Source organism: Thunnus albacares, chromosome 17, assembly GCF_914725855.1.
Source record: "Thunnus albacares chromosome 17, fThuAlb1.1, whole genome shotgun sequence".
In the NCBI taxonomy this organism is placed as follows: Eukaryota; Metazoa; Chordata; class Actinopteri; order Scombriformes; family Scombridae; genus Thunnus; species Thunnus albacares.
Window position 1 is genome coordinate 2348936 of NC_058122.1, and position 22819 is coordinate 2371754.

At 40.0% G+C, this 22819-nt stretch overlaps 1 long non-coding RNA gene across 1 annotated transcript; it reads right to left on the reverse strand.

Moving 5' to 3' along the window:
* Window positions 1–6857: 6857 nt before the first annotated feature.
* Window positions 6858–22533, reverse strand: LOC122966879. Its single transcript, XR_006398481.1, has 4 exons — window positions 22514–22533; window positions 12525–12529; window positions 10807–10811; window positions 6858–6931 (listed from the first exon to the last, which is right to left on the reverse strand). It is a non-coding gene; the product is annotated as an uncharacterized LOC122966879 (long non-coding RNA).
* Window positions 22534–22819: the final 286 nt, after the last annotated feature.

A 22819-nucleotide genomic window follows, 5' to 3' on the forward strand; every position in this document is an offset into this window, starting at 1 on the left:
GATGAGTTCCTGCAGCAAAGCTTTAAATCCACTCTGACTGTCATTTGAACGCATTTTGCAGAAGATTCCAAATATAGAGAGCAGCAAACCTTCTTCAAACCTCAGATATTGTCAACGAAAAGATGCTCTGTGACTAAAGAGCATAATTGTTTGCAATTATTCTTTTCATAATTGATTAATTAGTTCACCTCCATTGTGTTGTTGTGGAGCCAGAAATCTAAGGTATAGATAGTGTGTCAGGATCACACAAAACCTCCACAAACCACAAAAATATACATGGAGAGGTACCACAAGTAGAAGTGAGAAAATGTGTTTGTGTTTGTTTGTAACCCTTTAATGAGTTTAAATGATGGCAGTGTAAATGTTTTGCATTTCTTATTATTAATCTAAATGAAGTAAAATCATGCATCATGTTGGAATTGAGTCTAAGCTGACAGAGTTTAACTACCCTCTGCTTCACCAGCTGCTGACTCACACAGCTTTATACCTGCGTATCCAAAACACTTCAGCTGACACTTACAGTTTTACATTTATCACTGAGCTTATTCATCTGAACGAGACACACTAACACACACGCACAGCACACACACCGAGGTTTTATATGTGTGTTTCATCTCTCCAAGGCTAAAGCCCTTTGTTTTCTTCTGCTCAGTCCATCTGACTCATCTTTTCCCTGAACAACAGACCTGCTGTCTTTACCACCACAGTCCACACACGCATGGCACGTGCACACACACACACACACACACACACGCATGCATGCACACACATGCACTCAAGCACACGCACACATACGCAAACACACAACTTCATATAAAGGTACAGATTTAATTCTTAAACAGTTTTTGTCATCACATCATGACTTAGAGGCCTCAACATCTGTTTCCCAGATGAGAAACGTAGACTCTGTGCATGCGTGTGTGTGCGTGAGTGTGTGTGTGTGACCAGCTTTTTCCAGACAGCTGGTAAACAGAGATGAGGCAGTTCAGTTTTACAAACCGGAACATTTTCAATATGTGTTATGGCTGGGGTCGGCACAAGCCATTCAGTGGTGTAAACCAACATTCAAGGCCTCAAACCACTTCAGTTTTTCAGTTTGCTCCACTGCACACATTGCATTCCTTTATTTTCATATCGTTTTGTTTCATCTTCTACATTTGCCGCTGCACTGTTTACAGGGAAAAAAAGGCCTGACTGTTCACTCTCACCATGTCTGTCTGTTGGTTGGTCTGCCACTTTGGTCCAGGCTGAAATATCTCAACTACTGGATGGATTGCCATGAAATCTGGTTCAAACACGTGTGTCCACCTCAGGTTGAAGTGTAATCACTTTGCTGATCCTCTGTCTTTTCATCTAGCCCCAAGATCAGGTCTAAAACATCTTGGCTCCCTGTCTACAAATGTCAAATCCCAGAAACCTGGCTGTAATATTTGACAGTAATCTCTCGTTTGAAAAACAAGTTACATAAGTCATTCAGTCATGTTTGTATCAACTGAGGAGCATCTCAAAAATCAAGTCCTTACTCTTTCAACCTGATCTTGAGAAGGTCATTCGTGCTTTTACATAATCATGGTTGGATTATTGTAATTCATGTATTCATATATTCAGCATTAAGCCAAAAAATGATCTCACGCCTTCAGCTGGTACAAAACGCTGCTGCACAGCTTTTAACAAATACTAGAAGACAAGATCAAATCACTCCTCTTTTAGCCTCTTTTCACTGGTTACCAGTCGGTTTTAGAATTGATTTTAAGATTTTACTGATTACCTTTAAAGCACTTCATGGCTTAGCACCCAGCTACGTTGCTGATTTATTACTCACTTACAACCCGGAGCACAGCCACTCTCACGGCTAGAGACTGAAGGTGACGAAGGTGCAGTCAGGTCCTCTCAGCTCTGGAACTGCCTGCCTGAAGCTGTGAAGCTGCAGAATCAGTGACATCTTTTAAATCACTTCTCAAAACTTATCTTTTTGAAAAGGCCTTCATTTAATTGATACCACACTGTTTAAACATCTTATCTATTTTATTAATGCTGTTGTTTTATTGTTTTTAGTTTTTATTTGGATTATTATTTTTTAAAATACGACATGGGGTATTTTATTCTGTTTTATTTTAGTTTAACTGTCTGATTTTACTGCTTAATTGTAGTTGTAATTGTTATTGTAATGTTCTAACCATGTAAAGCACTTTGTAAAGTTTATAAAAAGTAAAGTTTATTATTATCATTATAAATTAGAATCTGTCCAATACTTTGCTTAATGACCAAATTCCTGCAAAACTAATGACATTCCCATCAGCCTCAGCTGTATTTTGTGTTTCATGCTAACTGGTGAAGGTTAGCATGCTAACATGCTAAACTAAAATGATGAACATGTTAACATTATACCTGCTAAATATCAGAATGTTCACCATTGTCACACTACTTTCTCATAACAATCCCATAATGCAATGCTCTTCATTTTATAGACTGGAAAATGACCATTGTGCAACACAAAATGACGATGATCAGAGTGTGTCCAGAATCTGGATTTTCTGCTTACTGCTGAGTAAACTCTTTAGTGTCTGTTGTACAGTGAATGAGTGAATAAGGGAGTGATTTGGCACACAGCACTGGTCTTGTTAAAGGATTGGCTGACCTGGTCAGTAGTTGTTCGAAGTCCTTGTTATGATGTGACAACACATCTGCTTAACCAGCTGTGATCAGCTGCACTGCAGTTGAAAAGGGCTTTTATTCTTGTCTTTATGAGAGGTGATTCATGCTGCATCTTTGCCAGACACGAGCTGTGTCTGGCAAATGTGGACACGCTGGCTCTGCTCACTGCTCCTTGTAAGTCTAGACACCTGAGAAAATAGATGACATTTTTTATTTCAATTATTTGCAAAAAAGTTGCATTACTGACATGACTGAGATTCATTCTGGTACTTTCACTGATACTCAGCTTGTAATTCCAACACTGATAAATGCTCCTCAGCCAGCAGCAGCGATGAGGCGGCCGCAAATAGCTTCTCATGGCTCCCCGAAGATTCAGATGAGTTGAGGAGAGGGAAGCTGTTTTCCTGCAGGCAGGCAGCTCCACACATTCAAGCCGACAGCAACTTTCCATACACCAATTAGGTCTCCCTCTCTCCCATCACTCCCTCCATCCTGTCAGTCACTGTACCAATTATAGAATACCAGGAACTGCACATCTCCCTCTTTCCTCCCCACGTATTCTTCTTTCCATCCCACCTTCTCTGTACTGTACATCAGTCTCTCGCCTCTTTCTCTCTCCTTCAAACACTCATGTACTGCAAAAAAAAGTCAGGAAGACAACAATGAAAACACAATCAGTGAGAAGTGAGAGGATCAGGATTGCAATTACTATGATTATGTATAAGTTATGTCTAAGTTGTTAGCAACTAATAGTCAGTTTCAAACTAGTGATTCACTTAGTTGGTTGCACCATTACAACTTCAGGAATGTATTAGCTTGTAAAGACCTTTAAATTACTAGTAACACTTTATTTTACAGGTCCTTTGATTTTATACTAATTTCCTGGCAATTTTCTGATTAATTTGCAGATATTTTATGGTTTATTTTTGGGAGGTTTTACAGAGAGGATGGTGAAATTTGCTACAAATTATAAGAAAAAAATGAAAAAGTGTGAAGTTGGTTTAGTTGGTCATAATAGTTGGGTTCATATATAGAGCAAAAAGTTCTTAATAAATTAGACTCTTTACAAATCTTTAATTGTAATGTCAATGTAATGTAAACCCACTTCTATTTATATTCCACTTTTTTGGCTGGACCAGCCACAGACCAGCCCTGGTTGTCCATAAGTGACTGAGTGAATGATAAAGTTACACCATTGGTCGGTCCGTCATGTTGGAGTTTCTCCATTGGGAAACTTTCAAAATGAATTGGCACGAGATGATGGAAGCAGAGGACAGCAACTATGCAGAGTGACTGTGTTTCTGTGTCTCCAGTGTTAAATGCAGTGAAGTCGATTAAACTCCTCTTTAAACAGACGTGTACCATCGTCTCTGTCTCCTCCTCCTCTACCGTCCAGTGTGATTGACTCTCTGGCTCTCTGGTGTTTGGACTTTATAACTGAACTGATACCACGACGCAAGCATTTTATTTCTGTGATGTTTTCACATCACAAACAACTGGGCAGAAATAAGCCTCCTGAATTTGCACCCAAAATGCTGTCGACCATGATCATCGACCAGGAAAGAGGCAGAAAAAAGGCGAATAGAGGGAGGGCGCACAGTTAAAGCATCCCAAATACCAATCACTCCGACAAAACACTCAATGCAGAGTGAAAAACAAGAGATATCTGCAGAGTGAAACACACACACTACCACTGACTATCCCTGTAACACACTGGACACTATTTCACACATTGCCCACACACAGTCATTCCAGTCATATACTCGTTTTTTTTTGCACACACATAGTTTTTATCATGTTAATATGCAAGCACATAGTCTACCCTCACTGCTCATAATCATTGTAAATTACTGTCCCTCTCTTTCTTCCACTGTTATGTTTGTGTTTATGTTTATTGTTTGATGTTCATGTTTATTCTGCTAACATCTGGATCAAATTGAATTCCTTTTACTTGCTACTTGGTGAATAAATCTGATTCTGATTCTGGTAACAGTTTGCAATTTGAACTATAATGTTATTTTTGTGAATTCAATGACATAATAATAATTGAACAATGTTTGGAGTGTCAGGTCAGATTTGTACACCATATTTCATACCGCCTCTTTTGCGCTTCACTCTAAACTGCTCATATATCTGCAAGACATTTTTGTCATTTTTTTCCAGCCAGTTGGAGATTTATGCACATTATTCTCTTGCTTTCTCCTCCTTCTACGTATTTGCATTCTCTCTCCTGACCAACTCATATTAGGGAATAGTAACTCGAGCTCTCGTCCTCTCCGTCCACCCCTCCCTCCCTGGCTTGTTTTCCATTTTTTCCTAACCCAGCCGGCCTGTTAAATCAATTCTCTGAGAGTGAACACACTTTCCCTCCATCACTGCCTCAGCAGCCAAACCTCATCTTTTTCTCTCTTCCCACGTCTGCGCCACATCTTTTACCATACATAAAAGATTTTGTTAGGTGGATGAACTTTGACAAAGGTTCTGTCTCCATTAACCCTCTCTATTTCTACTGAACATTTGTGGTATTGTACAATGAGTAGATTAGAAAAGTATCTTGGATTCTTTGTTGTTCTGTCCAACTCTGAACCCTTCACAAGGCAACCCTCTGTCAATTATCCTGCTTCTATCCTTTAACGTCTGACCATAAACCCAATCCTGATCCACTTCCATACCCTACATTAACACCTTGAAGAGAGGAGGAGGATATGCATTTTTAAATGAAAAAATCATTTGGTATTCTTGCTGCACTGCTGTATCTTCACCCCAAACAGAAGAGGCCGTGCAGTGTCAGTGCAGGGCAGATACAGCTTCTCCTCAGTTGCCTTCTGTTCCAGCCCTGACTGAACCGAACTGACTGCATAACACTCCATCCCTCGCCCCGCTCTCTCCATCCTGGCACTCCGCTCGGCTGTTAGGTAATCATAGCATGCCTGTGTGTTCTCCCCCAGAGGGCAAAGAGATGGGAGGAGGGTAGAGTGATGGAGAGTCCACTTGATCTTTTTAAATAAGTTGATAAAGTACGGATGTGTCTGTCCATTTACATTGAACTTTTACTTCTGTGTGACAGAACAACAAATGTCAAATGTAAATGTGATCAAATCCAGCTTTTGAATCTATGGACCAAAGAGCATTCTGATATTTTATGTAAGAAAGAGGCTTTAGACAGGATTGTTATTGTTCTAGTGTGTACTGCCCTAAACTAAGAAGAACTAAGCCATTGATATACTAATATACACAGCCCCGAAGTCCTAATAATAATTAATGCATATATGATTTTTTAATAACCAATCAGGGCTTTAGGGGTTCCATACTAATATGATATGTTGATATAATCTATGCATTTTTATGTTCCAAAAAATGCTCAAAACAGTGTTAGAGAGGGAGCCTGCTGTCAAGGTTCTGTTTTAAAATCATGCAGTATTGTTTTTTCTTCACAATAAACGTTCTCTTTCAGTAAACTAAATCAAGTCAGGGTCTTGTAAACACTGCAATATATATCTATATCCTCCTTCTGTACAAAAATGTATTTAAAAGTTTATCTGAAGCTAATATGAAGCTTCAGCGTCCAAATGAGTCAAATCAAGTAGATATCTTTCAACGTTACAGTCTTTTTGTTACTATACTTCCACCACAGCTCAACAGGGAAACACTGTCTGAGGAAACACAAAGAATGAATTTGATGCTAAAAAGACTGTAAATGTGGCAGATATCCACTTGATATGACTAACTCAGACTGCTGAAGACTGTGTGGACACACTGTGGGTTTTGGCCTCCATCACTTACATTGAAAGCATTATTTACATTGAAATTTTATTCATGATTTCATTACTTTATATTGACTAATGAGAGGTTGTGATAGATCTGTCTGTTCTTTTTTTTATGTTGTTTGTCTGAAACTTTATGTTGCTGCCTGTCTTGGTCAGAACACTCTCGCAAAAGAGATTTTCAATCTCAGTGAGGTTTTCCTGATAAGATAAAGGTTCAATAAAACTTCAAAAAATGACACTTGAAAAACCATCAGTGACGTGTTTCAAGAATAGTTCATATCAAAAGAATAGTTCATATCAATATCAGATCTATGAGTTAAGTACAAAGTCAGGATGTGTTAGCCTAGCTTAGCATAAAGACTGGAAGCAGGGATCAAGCATCTCTAAAGCTCACTAATTAACATGGTGTATTATTATTATTATTATTATGTACAATCAGATATCCACTTGATGTGACTAACTCAGACTGCTGAAGCTTCATAAAAGATTCATATCGACTTTTAAATGCACTGACTGTGGACACACTGTGGATTTTGGTCTCCATCACTAACATTGAAAGCACATTTGAAGGGGATCGTTTAATAGTCAGTATGAACAGGAGGAATGATTACAGAGAGGAAAACCTCTTTCACTGTTCATATGGACACCTGACTGTTGTTTTAAGACAGGCTTGACTGACGTGTCCTTTAGTGTCTCATTCACTGAAAAATACAGTATCCCCAGGAATGACCTTCATATATGAATGTCAGCATGTCCAGTGCCAACATTCAGTGTTAAAGCAGGATCGAGTTTTTCCTTTTGCAGCAAAGCAGACAAGGGCAAGTCGGCGGCATATGACCCAGAACCATTGTGTGTTTTTGTTTATGCATTTATGTCTTAACACCATTTCCCAGGAGAAATTGGAGAGTTTATCAACTTTCAGTTAGAGCACATTTCTCCAGCAGTTTTGACACAATCGCTCCCCAGACCGGCTCTTCCTCTATCTGTATGGAGCATCCAGTGTTTAACAGGCATCAATAGACAAACCATAGTGTATTTGTCATAAGCACCATCTTTCTCTAACCTTAACCATACTGAAGTTGCAATGCAACTGATATAGAACAAAATGAGTGAAATCTACATTTCAGTCCAGAGGTAGACAGTGACTGAATATCTTTCACTCACTATCTCTCTTCTCAAAACACCTCAGAGCTATGACCAAATCAGTCCAGATGACAACCACTAATTAAATTAATGGAGGTGGTTAGTTAGACATGTAGTGACAGACCAGCTGACTGAGTGTGTGTGTGTGTGTATGTGTGTGTGTGTGTGTGTGTGTTTGTGTTTGTTACCTCATTGAGACCTTTTCAAACACCGACCCTGTCAAGAGCAGTAGCCTTCATGGGGTCCAAAGCCCGGTCCTAATGAGGCGAAACATAATTTCTGAGGTCCTGGCTAAGGTTTGGGTTAGACTGTCCACAATGAATGGAAGTCAATGCAATGTCCTTACAAGGAGAGCTGTGTGTGTGTGTGTGTGGTGGGAGGGCTTGTTTTTGGAGCTCTCAGAAAGAATGAGTCAGCTTATCGACTCTCAAGAGATATTTTGCGTATGAGAGAGAGAGAGAATTTTTTTCCCCAGGAATTTTAAAAATCCCTTTATTAAATTACTAAAGGATACAACAATTCAGCAGAAGTGCATATTAAACCTGACAAATAAACAAAACACAAATCAATAAAAAAAACAGTGGTCATGTGTAATTGGTTCCATTTACACAAGTTTGGCTGTTGAATGACAAGAAAAACAAATTCATGCAAAAACACTCTCTCTCTGACTGAACACAGCACATACTGCACAACCCAAATGTTCACAAAAAACTTCAGTCTGTAAAACTCAAACTCTACCCTGAACTAAGCTGCCAGAAGCCCAGTCAGCATCAGAACCACATCCTCTGACCCCTCACACGACTTCCTCTTGTTTTCCAAATAGCTAAGTTTGCCGGTTTTCATTAGTGTGTGTACAGATTTTTTCTTTGCGGAGTAGTATGGACCACAGATAAAAGACAGAAAGAAAAATGTTCCCCTAAACCCCGAAACCATGACTGTAGTCGGCTGAATAGTCTAACCAATCCGGAACACTGAATTAACAGATGGTATATTGTTTCTGTCTGGCCTCATGTCTGGCCAGGGAGGGTCATACTGATGTGAAAGGCTGTTTTTTTCCCCAAAATCACCCAACTCTGGGGTCTTTAGAGACAGCAGGATGTCCTCCTCATCTTGCCACTGTCCCACAGCAGGAGAGACAGCCAGGGAAGGAAAGACATACTCATATTCATTGTCTCATTGGTCCTATAAAGTACAGCCTTCAGCAAATGCTCTGAGGGCTTCTGGTAGGGAAGCACAGACTTCCTCCACCAGCCTGAGCAGCAGTCTGTTGGATCTGATGTGAAGCAATTCAGCTAGATGGGTGATGGAGGACTTCATGAGATGATCCAGCTTGACTCAGTCTGGATCTCAGGCTGACATAAGACAGAACCTTAGAGGTGATGAAGCTATTTCCAAACAGGGACTCCACAAAGAGCCACATCCCTGGTGTCATCACAGCTTCCCGATGGAATGTTAAAACCTGCCACACCTGTAAGACAGACTGGTAAGAAAGTGTCAGACCAGTTAGATCCATGGAATGGGGCCGAAGCAGGAACAAGCGTTTAGTGATCAGAGCAGAAATACAGGACATATTTTTCTGTTTCTTTAACAACAAAGCCGTGCCTGTCACTATCTCTGTGGTGGAGATGATATTAACATCAAGCCCTGGAGAAAAGAGAATGGCTACACCAGAAGAGAGATGAGTCTATGGCTAACTTTCTCTACTCCTGCTGCCGGGGCCTCCTCTGCTCCTGCTCCTGCCTGAAACAGCTCTTTGTTCCCCGGCCTGACTGTCTGCATGCCCGCTGCATCCCTCTCCTGCCTCAGGCTCAGTCGGCAGGGCCTGGTGACCCAAGTGGAGGCGCCTATCACAGATAGACGCTGTTCAGAGAGACACTGCTCTCTAGTAACTCAACCACAAAATGCTCTACTTTAAGGAAAACAACCACACCTCTGTTCATCCTGGAGGCAAAGGAGAGGTTGGTGTGTTCCACACGGTCTGCCACAGTCAGGAGAACTGCCTCTACCAGGACAGATGGGTCGGGCTGAACCTGAACTCCATGCTTCATAGACAGAGATGATGTCTCAGGGGACGCCATCCCCACCAAGAAACACAGTTCACCGTCCGCCAAACCAATCACGAGACACACACCAAACTACACTAACAACAACCACAAACGACTACAAAACAATCATACAATAAAAATAGTAGGAAAAAAAAAGAAGAAAAGTATGAGAAAAAATAAGAAACTCTCAGCCAAACTCACCACACTCTCTGCCACCAAAGACCAGCATGCATGGAGAGAGAGACATAGAGAGAAAGAGAGAGAGAGAGTATGCAAAGAGAGACAGAGACAGTGTGTACTGTGAGAGAAGAAAACATGCCTTGTGTGTTAGATAGCACAGAATGTATGTGTGTTTTTGTTCACACAAGGTCACATTAAGGTTAGAAGAGGACTAAATGGAGATAATATCCACATAGACTCACTCTGAGTGTAGAAAAGCAAAGATGAAAGTTGACCATAATCAGCAATTACTGTCTGCTGGCAGCAGCCAGTCACAACTTGTAAAATAAAATGCAGATGAAAGTAAGTTTAAACACTCCTTTAAAAATCCAGATATATTTCCACTCATCCTCACCAGCAACACCAACAGCTCTTATGAGCATAATCAAATAAGGCGACCTGTTTGACTCACAAGAATGTCAGTGATGGAAGAAATATTCTAATTCTTTACTTAAGAATAATAAAAATTAAAAAATTTAAAATATTCCATTACAAGTAAAAGTCCTGCATGAAAAATCCTACTTCAGTAAATATAGCATAACATATAACATAAGTATTATGAGCTTGATGTAGTTAAAGTATTGCAGTAAAAGTACATAAGTATTATGAGCTTGATGTAGTTAAAGTATTGCAGTAAAAGTACATAAGTATTATGAGCTTGATGTAGTTAAAGTATTGCAGTAAAAGTAGTGGTTTGGTCCCTCTGACTGATATATTATTATATATGACATCATAAGATTATTAATAGTGAAGCATCAGTGTTAGAGCAGCATGTTACTGTTGTAGCTGCTTGAGGTGGAGCTAGTTTACACTACTTTATATACAGTTAGCTAGTTTAGTCCAGTGATTCTCAACCTAGGGGTCAGGCCCCTCCAAAGGGTCACCAGATAAATCTGAGGGGTCGTGAGATGATTAATGGGAGAGGAAAGAAGAAAAAACAAAGTTCTGATACACAAATATGTTTTCAGTTTTTGGACTTTTTCTCTAATCTTTGATTTCTGGTGAAATATTGGATCATTTGAACATTTATTGAAATGAAAGCATGTGAGAAGTTTAGAGGGAAAAATTACTATTTGTTGGAGCTGTTAACAACTCATAGACATGTGAAATGTGACCCCGACTACACACTGCTTTTTGTAAGACGTCAAAAGCCAAAAAGGTTGGAAACCACTGGTTTCATCTTTAACAATGTGTTGTATTTTAAAAGCTTGTTATATTATCCATTGTGTCAAATCTTCATCTGAAAAGTAACTAAAGCTGTCAAATAAATGTAGTGGAGTAGAAAGTACAATATTTCCCTCTGAAATGTAGTGGAGTGGAAGTATTAAGTAGCATCACATGGAAATACTCAAATAAAGTACAAGTACTTGAGTAAATGTACTTAGTTACTTTCCACAACTGAAAAATGTCACCCAGAGTAAAAAGAAGTTTACAATGCAGAGCTTCAGGTCCTGCTGTCAGAAGTCATATTATGACTTGGGTCTCAGGAGTTTTGTTCAGTAAAATTCTAAAAATCATAATATGTATGAAAATCTCAGGTGCAACATGCTCATGCACTACCTCGACCTCCATCCCCACACTTACTTTCTGCCACTGAACTTTTCGACTGGACATAAACCAAGCAGTACAGATAGTCTGATATTAATGTAAATCCCAGGAATACTGGGTGATTCAGTACAATTCAGAACAAAAGTCCTTTCACACCAAGAGAAACTAAAGGAAATGAGTGAGGAGGAGGAGAATGAGACAAGGGGAGTGCTGTTACAGTCTCCTAGCAGAATTACACCATTATCTCTGAAAGCTCAGCTGAGAGTGCAACACAACTTTTCAAACACATTTATTGGAAACCAATGGAATATAAGTAGAAAAGTATCTATGATAGGCAGGCTTGGACATTTACAGAGAACTGCAATCACAGTTTTTCCTGTAAACTCTGTCACGTCCAAGAACAACTGAACCAATGTGCAACATGATTTAAATGTTGTGATAATGAAATGGCTTACAGAATAAATCACAATCAATTTATCACCTTCTGTGTTACTTACTGTTATGTGAACACTGTGACATGGTGACTATCACTCGCTCAGTAGAAGATCAGTCAATAAAACACTGATGGGCTGTCGCATTAAAGACAGGTTACAGTGTGTGTTATTAATGAGTCTGCTCAATTGCCATCATGGCCATAAATACTCCTTCTTATCACTCTTGTATTGTATGAATCTGCTATCAGAGACCAAAAGAGCACTGTTCTCCAGTCTTTGTTATGCACTGATGCCTGTGGCATGCTGCTCTATATCCAGACGGGCCTGTTTTCAACACTTACATTCAGCTGGCGGGTGGGTGTGGAACTGCTGGGGCGGATTGGTGGAACACCCTTTCACGTCAGTTCAGCTGCAGGGTTTCTCTCCTCCTGCTGTTGTGACATACTGACTGTGTACAGGCAGAGTGAATGACAATAGAGAACAAGATGAACCAGCTGTCATTCCAGCTCACTGTTACCTAAGAAACTTGAATGAACTCGACTTTCTATTTCAGGTACATGTGCAGTGATACAGGATGTTTTGAAAAGTGGGTAACTTATTTTCCAAGTTGGGTTCTCAATTGGAAAGTATTTCAGGAATATATAACAAAATGAAACCACAGTGTTGAGATCTCATCCACCTTTGTGTCTATTATTTCTAATCGATCATTCAACCCACTCTGTAGCCTCTTCTCTCCTCTCTAAATTACTGGGGTAACCTTTCAGGCACTGCTAGTGATTTTCACTATTCACACATGCAGCTATATTCAGGAACACCTCCATCTTGTGCCTTTTCACACATGCCGCGGCAATGCTGGAATAGATGGGGCAAGGGACAGTCCAGCAAATGGCGGTAATGCAACACTTCTGGATGCCAATCACCATAAAACTCAACAGAGGAAGAGAGCAAAAACTAGGCAGTCCTGATCAAATATGCATCAATATTATGTTACCACATTACCTATTTCTTGCTTCAAATGTTTCCAGAAACATATTTTAGTGTACAGATGAGCCAAAACCAAGCACCGCCCAACTCATAGTACGTCACCCACACATCAAGTCTTGTGAGTGGTTTGTTCACTCTACGTGAAAGCATCTTTTGTCAGATGGATGTAATCCTTTACGTGCTTGTCCCTGCAATATTATATTATTATATTATTATTATAATATTATATTTCATTCACAACACAGCTGTACCAGCATTTTCCCTGAAATGTTACTAGGTCTTGAGGTGGGAAATTGGCAATACAGAGTGGCCTGAATAGCCATCCCTCCTCCCATTCACACATGACCCCATGCAGGAAATGTTCCTGAACATTTCAGGGATAGACTGCATGTGTGGAGGGAGCTTATATCTCAAGTAAGAGTTAAAGGATAAGTTCACAAAAAACAACAGTCAGGTGTCCATATGTCCAAATGTGTCAATTTTTCTGCAAAAATGCATTTAAAAGTGTATCTGAGGCTCACATGAGGCTTCAGTAGTCTAAGTTAGTCATATCAAGTGGATACCTGCCACATTTTCAGTCTTTTTAGCATCAGATTCCCTCTTTGTGTTTCCCCGAACAGTGTTCACAGCTTCATATTAGCTTCAGATAAACTTTTAAATACATTTTTGCACAGAGGGAGGACTTATGAAGGGATCTTCTAATGGTGAAGATGTCTTTTTGTGACAAATTTAAGCAAACTGCTTTGTTTTGCCATGATTTTTATTTTAAACTACATTAAAAGCAGCTAGCAGACAGTAGGCTTCTGTTCCTCTGTGCAATGTGTGGGTTGTACACTGAGTGAAAGAAGAGGGGCTGCTAACAATCTGGCATTCGCGAGATGCACTGCCACTTAAAAAATCTGACCTGTCATCATCATATGGTGCACTCAAATTTGTCCCAACAGCTTTGCTGACCTGCGTTGTCTGGAAATATACCAAAAGAAGGCATTCCTGCATGGTGAAAAGATGCAAAGCAACAGCATGAATATCAGCTTTTTACTGAAAAGAATATATATTCGGATGTAACCCCTTTGTAATCCCCAACATTTTCATGAGTAACTGTAATTTAATTATGTATTTTTTCCCAGTAACTGTAACAGATAACAATCACATTTGTTTTGTAATTTAATTACATAACACCATTACATGTAACTAGTTACTCCCCAACACTGCACACTATTGCTCTGTTCATATACATAGAAAAGTGGCAGAGTTGTTGCATGTGTTTAATCATGTTTAAGTGTATAAAATACACAGGCTAAAGAATGTGTGAATGGCCTTGTCAGATGAGCAGCTATGTATTCTGTGAATTTGTAAGCAGTTCTAACCCTGAAAAGATTGCCTGACGAAGTAGAGAAGAAAGGTTTACTTCTGATGGTTTAACTCCACAGATTGTGGTAACATTATGTTTTGGATGCACTCACTTCTATTTTGGAAGGCATGTCTCATCTGAAATGGTGCATAAAGCCGGAGCCTCCATTTAACCGGCCAGGCCCGGGTGGACTGCCAGACATAGATACCCATCAAAAACCACACCGCTTTCTACAATTACTGTGCTGCACCGAGAAGGGAAACATGCAGAGGGAGATTAGAAACAGAGAATTAAAAGAGGAGACAGGGAAGCAGCAACTGATCTCTGTATTTGGGTATGAGAGTAATCACATTTAGCATCTGATGTGTCTCTGACTCAAGATCTTTGTCTTAATGTAGGAAAATTGATCAATAGCATGAAATATGCCAATTGATGAAGATGGTTAGAAGGCAGTGCAACTGTTATGTATCTAAACATATATTCTTTGTATGCAAGCTGCTACCTTTAGTAGAAGCAGAAAGGAGAAGTTAGTCACACAGGATGATGAAGAGTGAGTAATAAAAAGTAAAGCAGAGGCAGAGCTGGACATCTGGATGGGTTTGGTCCTAATCCTGTGTGTGGTGAGGCCTGCTGAAAGCTTTACCCGGGTAATTCTAGAGAGAGATGTAGCCTCAACCACAGATAATGGGAGACAGCTTGCCACTGCTGAGTGAACCCTGACTTGTTTGTTGGACTGAAACTGTGTCCACTCCGAGGCCCCTTTCACACATGCACTGCAACCCTGAAATTTTCCGGACATTATCCGGAGGAGGTGTATTTGTGCATTTGTGAATACAAATGTCCAAATCAGTTGGACCGGACATTAAATGGACTTTACTCTCCCAGCTCCCTAGTAAAAACTCTGTGAAATGTCTGATTGAGCCCATGTGTAAATACAGCAGGTCATTTTCCAGAGAATTCATGACAAGCGAGTGGGCGTGTTGATGATGTTTCTATCGTGTGGCTGGTGCTGGATAAACACAGCAGGTCAGCTAAGATGCGTTGTTTAGACTGGGGTCTTTCTGCTAAAAGCTTAAAAACACCAAATTACAACCGCAGCATACTTTTCGCATCATGTCCTTCCTCCTGCACCCCTCACCTAAACCAAACAGAGTATTTCCAGTAGGTGAGAATGCTTCTGACATGTACAATCTCCTGTCGTGGGCTACATGTGTGAAAGGGCAACTCCAGAACATGTCTGGACCTGATTCTCTGCACATTGTCTGGAGTTCATATGTAAACTTGTATGTAACTGTTCAAGCCAGATCATTTGGAAAATGCTGTTTTCCAGTCTTGAGGAAGCTACTTTGAAACAGTGGCTAGTGAAGCTACAAGCTACTCTTCAGTGGAAGCAGTTTAGCAGCAACTCTACAGTAAAGCTACACTACAAGCAACTCAAAAAACATTTGAATACACTGAGGCTACTTCACATTAAGTGTTACAAGAAGCATCTTCTGTGTAATGTGATAAACAAGTGCATTATCATTATATTACTGTGATGTCAACTGTTAAATAAAGTTAAGATTTAGATTTACTTCTCTCCCTCTGTCAGTACTGTGTATGTATGTGACATGGCTCTTTTTTTCCTCCGACTGGTTGACCCCACCTGCAGTAGGAGGTCAACAGAATGAAGCAGAGAGTCAGGACTGATGTTGTATTCAAGTCAGTTTTCCCATCGATTTGTCCTTTCCCTCATACCTTACCTAAGCCCTCAGCACTATAGGAAACACCGTATGAAGTAAAAAGCATTCGATGGCGGAACAGACTTGGTTATAAGACCTGCCAGGCCTACAGGAGACAGGGGGATGCAGGTACAGAATCTGCAGGGGTAGCACAGCAACATTTCAATCATTCCTGAGCCTTTTTTTTATTCAAGAGAAATAAAATAGAACAATGTAGTGTTTGAACATGCTATCCCACTACTTAGTAGATAAAAATAGCACAACACTGGACACCTTATATGATTGTGGAAGTAGCTACGCTATCCAATTGCTGCTGGGAAATGTAGGTAAACTAGTAATGTGTGTCGCTACATGGACAGCTGCTACTCCCCACCACTGCTTTTTACCTGTGTAAAGAACATGTGTCCACACTTCAGTTATTTTATTGAAAAAAAAACACACACTAGTACACCTAAAGAGAAGGAATACATTCAATTGAATGATCACAGAGAGGGTTGGAGGCAACAGAAGGTTGTCTTCCTAACTTTACTGCCACACAGCCGACTCTGACAGAGCAGGATGTGTCAGTCTCTGTTTTCCTCATCCACACTAAACACGTGGCCACCATTTTTAGACATACCCATTCTTTAAAAAGCTGGCTTCAGAAAATGTTGGCTTAGTGTGGCTGAATGGCCAACATGGACAGAAAAAGATTTAGCCAATTTAATATGGACATACTCTAAGATGAACTGGTGCAGATTGTTTCCAGACTAACATCTTCAAGTATTTTTGAAGTTTTAAATTCTCCACCCTCATCACATCCAAACACCAAAACAAAAGGAGAGACAGAGGTGATATTTTTAATTGTAGCTGGCTCAGTGTGGACATCAGACATCTGAGAGACAGAGAGTGAGAGAGGAAAATAAAGCAGGGATAGAGACAGATAACCAAGGAAGAAATAAAGTCCTGGATAGACAGATGAAAGGAAAGAGGTGAGAAAAACTGCTTTATTGACAGCAGTGTGGAGGAAAGAGACAGAAAGGTGCCAAGTGGAGGAGACAACAGACGATTAAAGGAAGAGGACCAAAGAGACATAAAAATATCCAGCAGACTGAAGAACACAAGCAGGAGAGCAGACCACCAAAAAAATTTAAAGATTTCATTACAAGACAGTAATTTAATCAGGGCCAAGTAAATTGAAGTTGACTCTCGCTGGCTAAAGACTTTTCATGTGGAGTGTTTTCCTGTCCATTCTGCTGACTAACTAATCCTGCTACTTACTTATTGCTCTAACAGCTGAGTCGCAGCAGGAGGTAGCCTCCAATCAAGATAATTGGATTGACTGAGTAGTAAGTGGGCACGGGAGGGTTAGACCAGTGATTTAAAGAGCATAGGGGGATGGGACAGACAGGCAGTATGCCACATGACAGCTCCATGCCACGAAATGCCTTCCTAGTAACATGCCTGCTGTGTTCCCACAACCCAGTATCAAAGCAGTTCATGAAATAGTCATGAAATTTAATGTATAGATCCATGTACATAGACACGAATTTTCCATTTTTTTCGTGACACTCAGCACGACTTCCAAACTAATGTATTTCAGTTGAAAGTATGTTTCGTGCCTGCAGCAGGGTTTTTTTCAGTCAATTCGGACTCAGAACACAGAGCCTGTATTGTTTTTTCCCATTTGGTATTCTTTTTTTTTAAACTATAACCATTACTCAACATCTAATCACAAGATTTTATCCTTGTTTTTATTTCTTTATTTTAATTTTATCAGTACAGTCAATGGTCCGTGTCAGTCTGGTGGGCAGACCGGATGACCCGCTGCCGGGAAGCATTTTCCTAACTTTTGATTTCCTGGTGATATCCTCAATATTTCTCAACACAAAAACACAAGTGTCCTTGATAACGCAACAATACGACAGGTTAATGTTAAGGCCATCAGTCCTAATTATTTCACTTTCAATTCTGAGGAATCAAGTTTCTTTTGTCAGTTTTTGATAGCGGAAGGCTAAGGAAGAGCATTGTGTTGTGGGTAACTTGGTCCGTTTGACTACTGTTTTGGGTTGTCTGCCGTGGATTGGCTTCATTCCATTTCAAATTGCCATCAGTCAGCTACAACCTGAATTCAAATGTCACTATCTCTCAACCATATGTATGGCCAATGGGAGAATTGTAAGATTAGAAGAGTTCAACAATTCTACATGTCTACTGGAAAGTTGCTAAAACAAGAATTAACAAGCACTAGTGCAGTGCCCATTCAAAATGTGCCTGTTATGAACGGGCCTATTTCTCAATACTTAGAGAGAACAGTGCCCGTCCCCTAAACGCCTCACACGCAGGCTATCAGTAGATGCTATAATTTACCCATGATCCTTTAATGCCTCACATGCAGAATATCTGGAGACTACAATTTTGAGTTGAGCTAAAGTTGATCGGATGAACTGTAGTGCCCATTCAAAACATGACTGAGACATTTTTCCCTACGTCTTGAACATACATACAAAGTTCCCATGTGTGAGGAATGGGAATGAATAGAGTTTAACTCTCTGAATTTTTTCAGTTCATTCTCTGTGGTTGTTCTTATTTCTATGGATGTAATCCCATCTCTGACTACGAATGCAGATTGCAATGGCAGAGTGGCACTGTCCGTATTTCCACTTGTTGAATCCATGTGCAGAAGAAAAAGCGGAAGCAATGTTGTTTATGGTGTATGGTTTCATACATTTCTGAATGTGCCTGAGACATCAAGCACTAAGTCTTGAAAGTACATGCCAAGTTTCGTTCACAGTGTTACAGAGTTCAATAGTAGAGTTTAAGTCTCTTTTACAGTCATTAACACTATGGATGTAATCCCACCTCTGACCACAATGTGGGTTGCAATAGCAGAGTGGCGCTGTCCATATTTCCGTTCATGGACTCCAAGGGCAGAAGAAAAAGCAAATCAATATTATTTATTGGTATTTTTATATATTTCTCAAGGACCACTCATCCAAACAACTTCACACATTGACACTTCACCTCCTTGTTTCCCCAGCAATCCACCTGCCAGGTATTAAGTAGATCAGATGAACAGTTCTCAAGATATGTGAAGGACAAACTCACATACATACAGACAGAGATTCCTTGCTTTAGACAGAGAGATAATTAACATGAATTAAGTAAAAATATATCTAATATATATATATAATATAAAATATTATCTCATAGATGTATTTATTTGAATTGTGCATGACCTGTGGAACATGTGACAAACATGCTGGAAATGGAGCTTTGATTCTTTCTAGCGTCACATTTGCGATTTGAATGTGTCCATCAGATGTCAGATGCATGATAAAAGTTGTCATATTTAGCCTACAAGTGGTCAAATGACTCCTGGAAGAGAGTGAAAGCAGCACCTACAACATATGGCTCTTGGTATAAAGCGGAAGTGGGGATTAGGCTACAGGTTTTAGCATACGGCAAATGGTAGAATTGACTGGTGGGGGTTGGGCAGTGGCCTAACCCTCAGTATCTACACCCCTGGGTGGATGGACCATTGATAGAGGTATCAGTGGCTTACATTATTGGCATACCAATGGAGAGTGATATTATAATATCTCTGTGTATTAGTTTACCAAGAGAACTGGTGTCAAGTGAGGAAGGTGACATGCTGATAATGATGATGAAAGTGGATTAAGACTGGACTTCCCAAGGCGAGTTTTAGTCAGTGTATGATTTTGCTAATTTACTGTGTCTCTGGGTGTAAGCTCAACTATGACAAGAAACTAGAGGGATTTGGATTTTAAAAAATGGAATATGAGGTGTAAAATGTTGACAGTTGATAAATAAATGCAGGCATATGGGTGGCCTCTTTCTTTGTGTACATATCGGCACTATTAAAGTATAAGACTGGCGGTGATCTATATTTTTTCTTATTGTCAACAAATGCCATGTAAAGATCAATCCCAATGGTGTGTTAGTCTCTCAAGGCTTTCCAACTCCCCTGTCCTAAAGACCTCACACAATGGAGCTCTATGGCAGGAATAAGATATATCAGGCTTTGATAAACACACAATACTTGTACATAGGTCAATTCATTGTTGGTTTTTGTCTTTACATGGGATTCACTGATAATAAGAAAAATATGAAATATTAACAGACTTATTCTTTAGAGCTTTGTTGTCACCATTCTTGCACAGACACCAAACTTTCTGTCGTGGACTAATTGTGATAGCTGTCAAATGAGGGATAAAGCAACAACGTTGCAGACAGGAAGTTGAGACTTTAACATTCACATGCTGATCTAGGATGACTGCTTGGATCACACAATCTGTCAAACTGAGATTGGATCACTAAAATATTTCCCTAACACTTATTTTGAGAGATTTAGTCCTTTACTTAACCAAATTTAAGTACTAGGTGCTGCTCTGAAAACTATAAATCTGTTAAATTTGCTACTGCAACTTGACTAGCCACTATGGCAGGTTGAAGGTTTCATGCCCTGCTGATAACGTAAAAATTTTACACCAGTATGGGTGGCCCCAGGTCAGGACAGCATTACAAGAGTAGACTACTGTTAGTCGGAGTATCACAGTAAAGTGAAATAGGGTTAAACAATGGGGGGGGTTGGCTACCAGTGTTTGGTATCAGAGAACAGCCCGTACGAGTCATATGGGTGGGGGCTGGGCTGCTGAAGGGGGGCTTTAACATTCCTGTGTGACTGATCTGCACTGCTTGAATTCCAGAGGATCACCATTATAACATTTCACCACTGATAGCAGTGATAAACAACTGATAACTATCACAGAGGAGCACCTTTTGGCAAATAAAGGGGTTGCCAGGTGGTGCAAACGAAGCACATACTGTAGGTATTACTGTTAGATGGTGCCATGAAAAATCCATATTTTTAGTTTTCACTGATTTGCCCAAGCATGTAGTAGAAAATGTCTGTCTGTGACTGCAGAACTGCCAACATGTCCAACTTTATCTCTGATCCATTGACATTTTAGGCTAAGTGTTCAGTAGCCTTGGTGTCTTGACCTGATATGGGGTTGCATGATGTGTCTTAAGGGTCACAGTAGGTTTATAAGATGCATATTGTATTATTTGTTGGATACATTTTTACATTAACAAGCCATTACAACCATGTTAGTGGCTCTGTACGCTAAATGCTAACATCACATTAGCATGTTATCAGTATGCTAGCAGACAGACTGACATTGCCATCCATTAAGTTTGGCTACAAATAAATGCAATTATTTGCTCTTTTAAAGGTTCTTGAAAAAAGAATACAGAGGTATACATTACAAAAGTATCAAACTCAAATTTACATGACAACTAAACTCTCAACAATACACATTTAAATTAAATCAACAAACCAGCTCAGACAGTAATTATAGTGTTGCGATGTAACCTGTGAGGTACAGTCCTGACTTACTATGGCATTCTAGTAGTGCAGTATCATACTATTATTGATCTCTATTGTGTGTGTGTGTGTGTTTTCGCCTGCCTGTGTGTGTATGTCTGTTTGAAGTCTACCCTGCCCACAGCCCTGCTTTCATTTCTCCTTCAAATATTCATGAAAAGCCAAACCTCTCAGATCTTTGATTCTTGGTATTCTGTGCACCAATAACAAACATTACCATAAACCTCCACACTCAAGTTAGGTACACACAGTAGAACAACATGTCTCAATGATTATGCCGACAGATTTGCAGTGCCTTTATTTCCCCATGCACAACACTCAACGTCAGTGAATTGCAAACAAGGATGAAGTGACACACAGAAAGTGTATTAAGGTTGATTACAACTTGGGTTTTGTTTTGTTTTCACCAAGTAATTGCAACACTCTGAGAAAAAAAAAAAAGGTTCAGCAGGGCGAGAAACACGAGTTTCAACATTCAGTATTGAGATCATGGATCCCGGAGGGGGGGGGGGGGCTAAAGTGAGACTCAGCAGCCAGATATTTCTCCGCTCTCTGTTTAGGAGTGGCTGAGATTGTCACTACAATGAGAGCAGCTGGTCCACCTTAAGTGAACTGGTCAGGTTAGGCTAACCCACTGCCGCTAACTTCGGGACTAACCCCCTTCACTTCAATCAGCAGGTGCTAAAGAGGACAGCAGAACTTGGCTTGGGTCTTGAGGAGTTGTAGCATTTTTTCACTGACAAATAGCCTAAACTGTACACACACTGCACTGCTATGTTCACAGCTGCTAACTTCATACTCACTGTCACACATGCTTTCTCTCTCTTCTTACCGTCACATCACCTAATGCTGGGCAAACGTGCAGAAATAATATGTTTATTCTAACCACAGAGAAATGATCAGATTAAGCCTTTATATGGTTGTTAGGCACTAATATTTTCCTATTGAACGGATTATTAAAAGTTTACCCCAGCCCTCTCAACCTGGTTGAAAATTCCTTCCAATCGGGCTGGATTGGGCCAGTCTCCTGGGTGGTTACATGAGGTATTTTTATTCAGATTGGGCTATTATTCTGATTGTTAGAGAAATATTAAGGTACCCCATTCCTGACAGTGAAATCTGATCACTTTTATAACTTTCTGAAACAGTGCAGGTGTGCAGCAGTGGTGTTAACGTAAACTTAAGACAAGGTTTATTGTCAGTTGTTTACTTCTTTTGTGCACAACCAAGTACAACGGCATTAAAGGATGGGTTCACAAATGACAGTGTGGACACACTGTGGATTTTCACTTACATTGAAGCACATTTGAAGGGGCTCTTTTAAATAGCCAGTATGAACAGGAGGAACGATTACAGCGAGGAAAACCTCTTTCACTGTTCATATGGACACCTGACTGTTGTTTTAAGGCACACTTGAAAAATTGCAAACCTTTCCTTTAATCCGTCAAGGGAAGGTTGTTCAAAAAATGTGCGAAATTTGTACGATTCATAACATCTAGTCTCTGTATGATGCCTTCAAATGAGGCCATTCAGCACAGGCATTACCACTTTTTCCTTTAGACA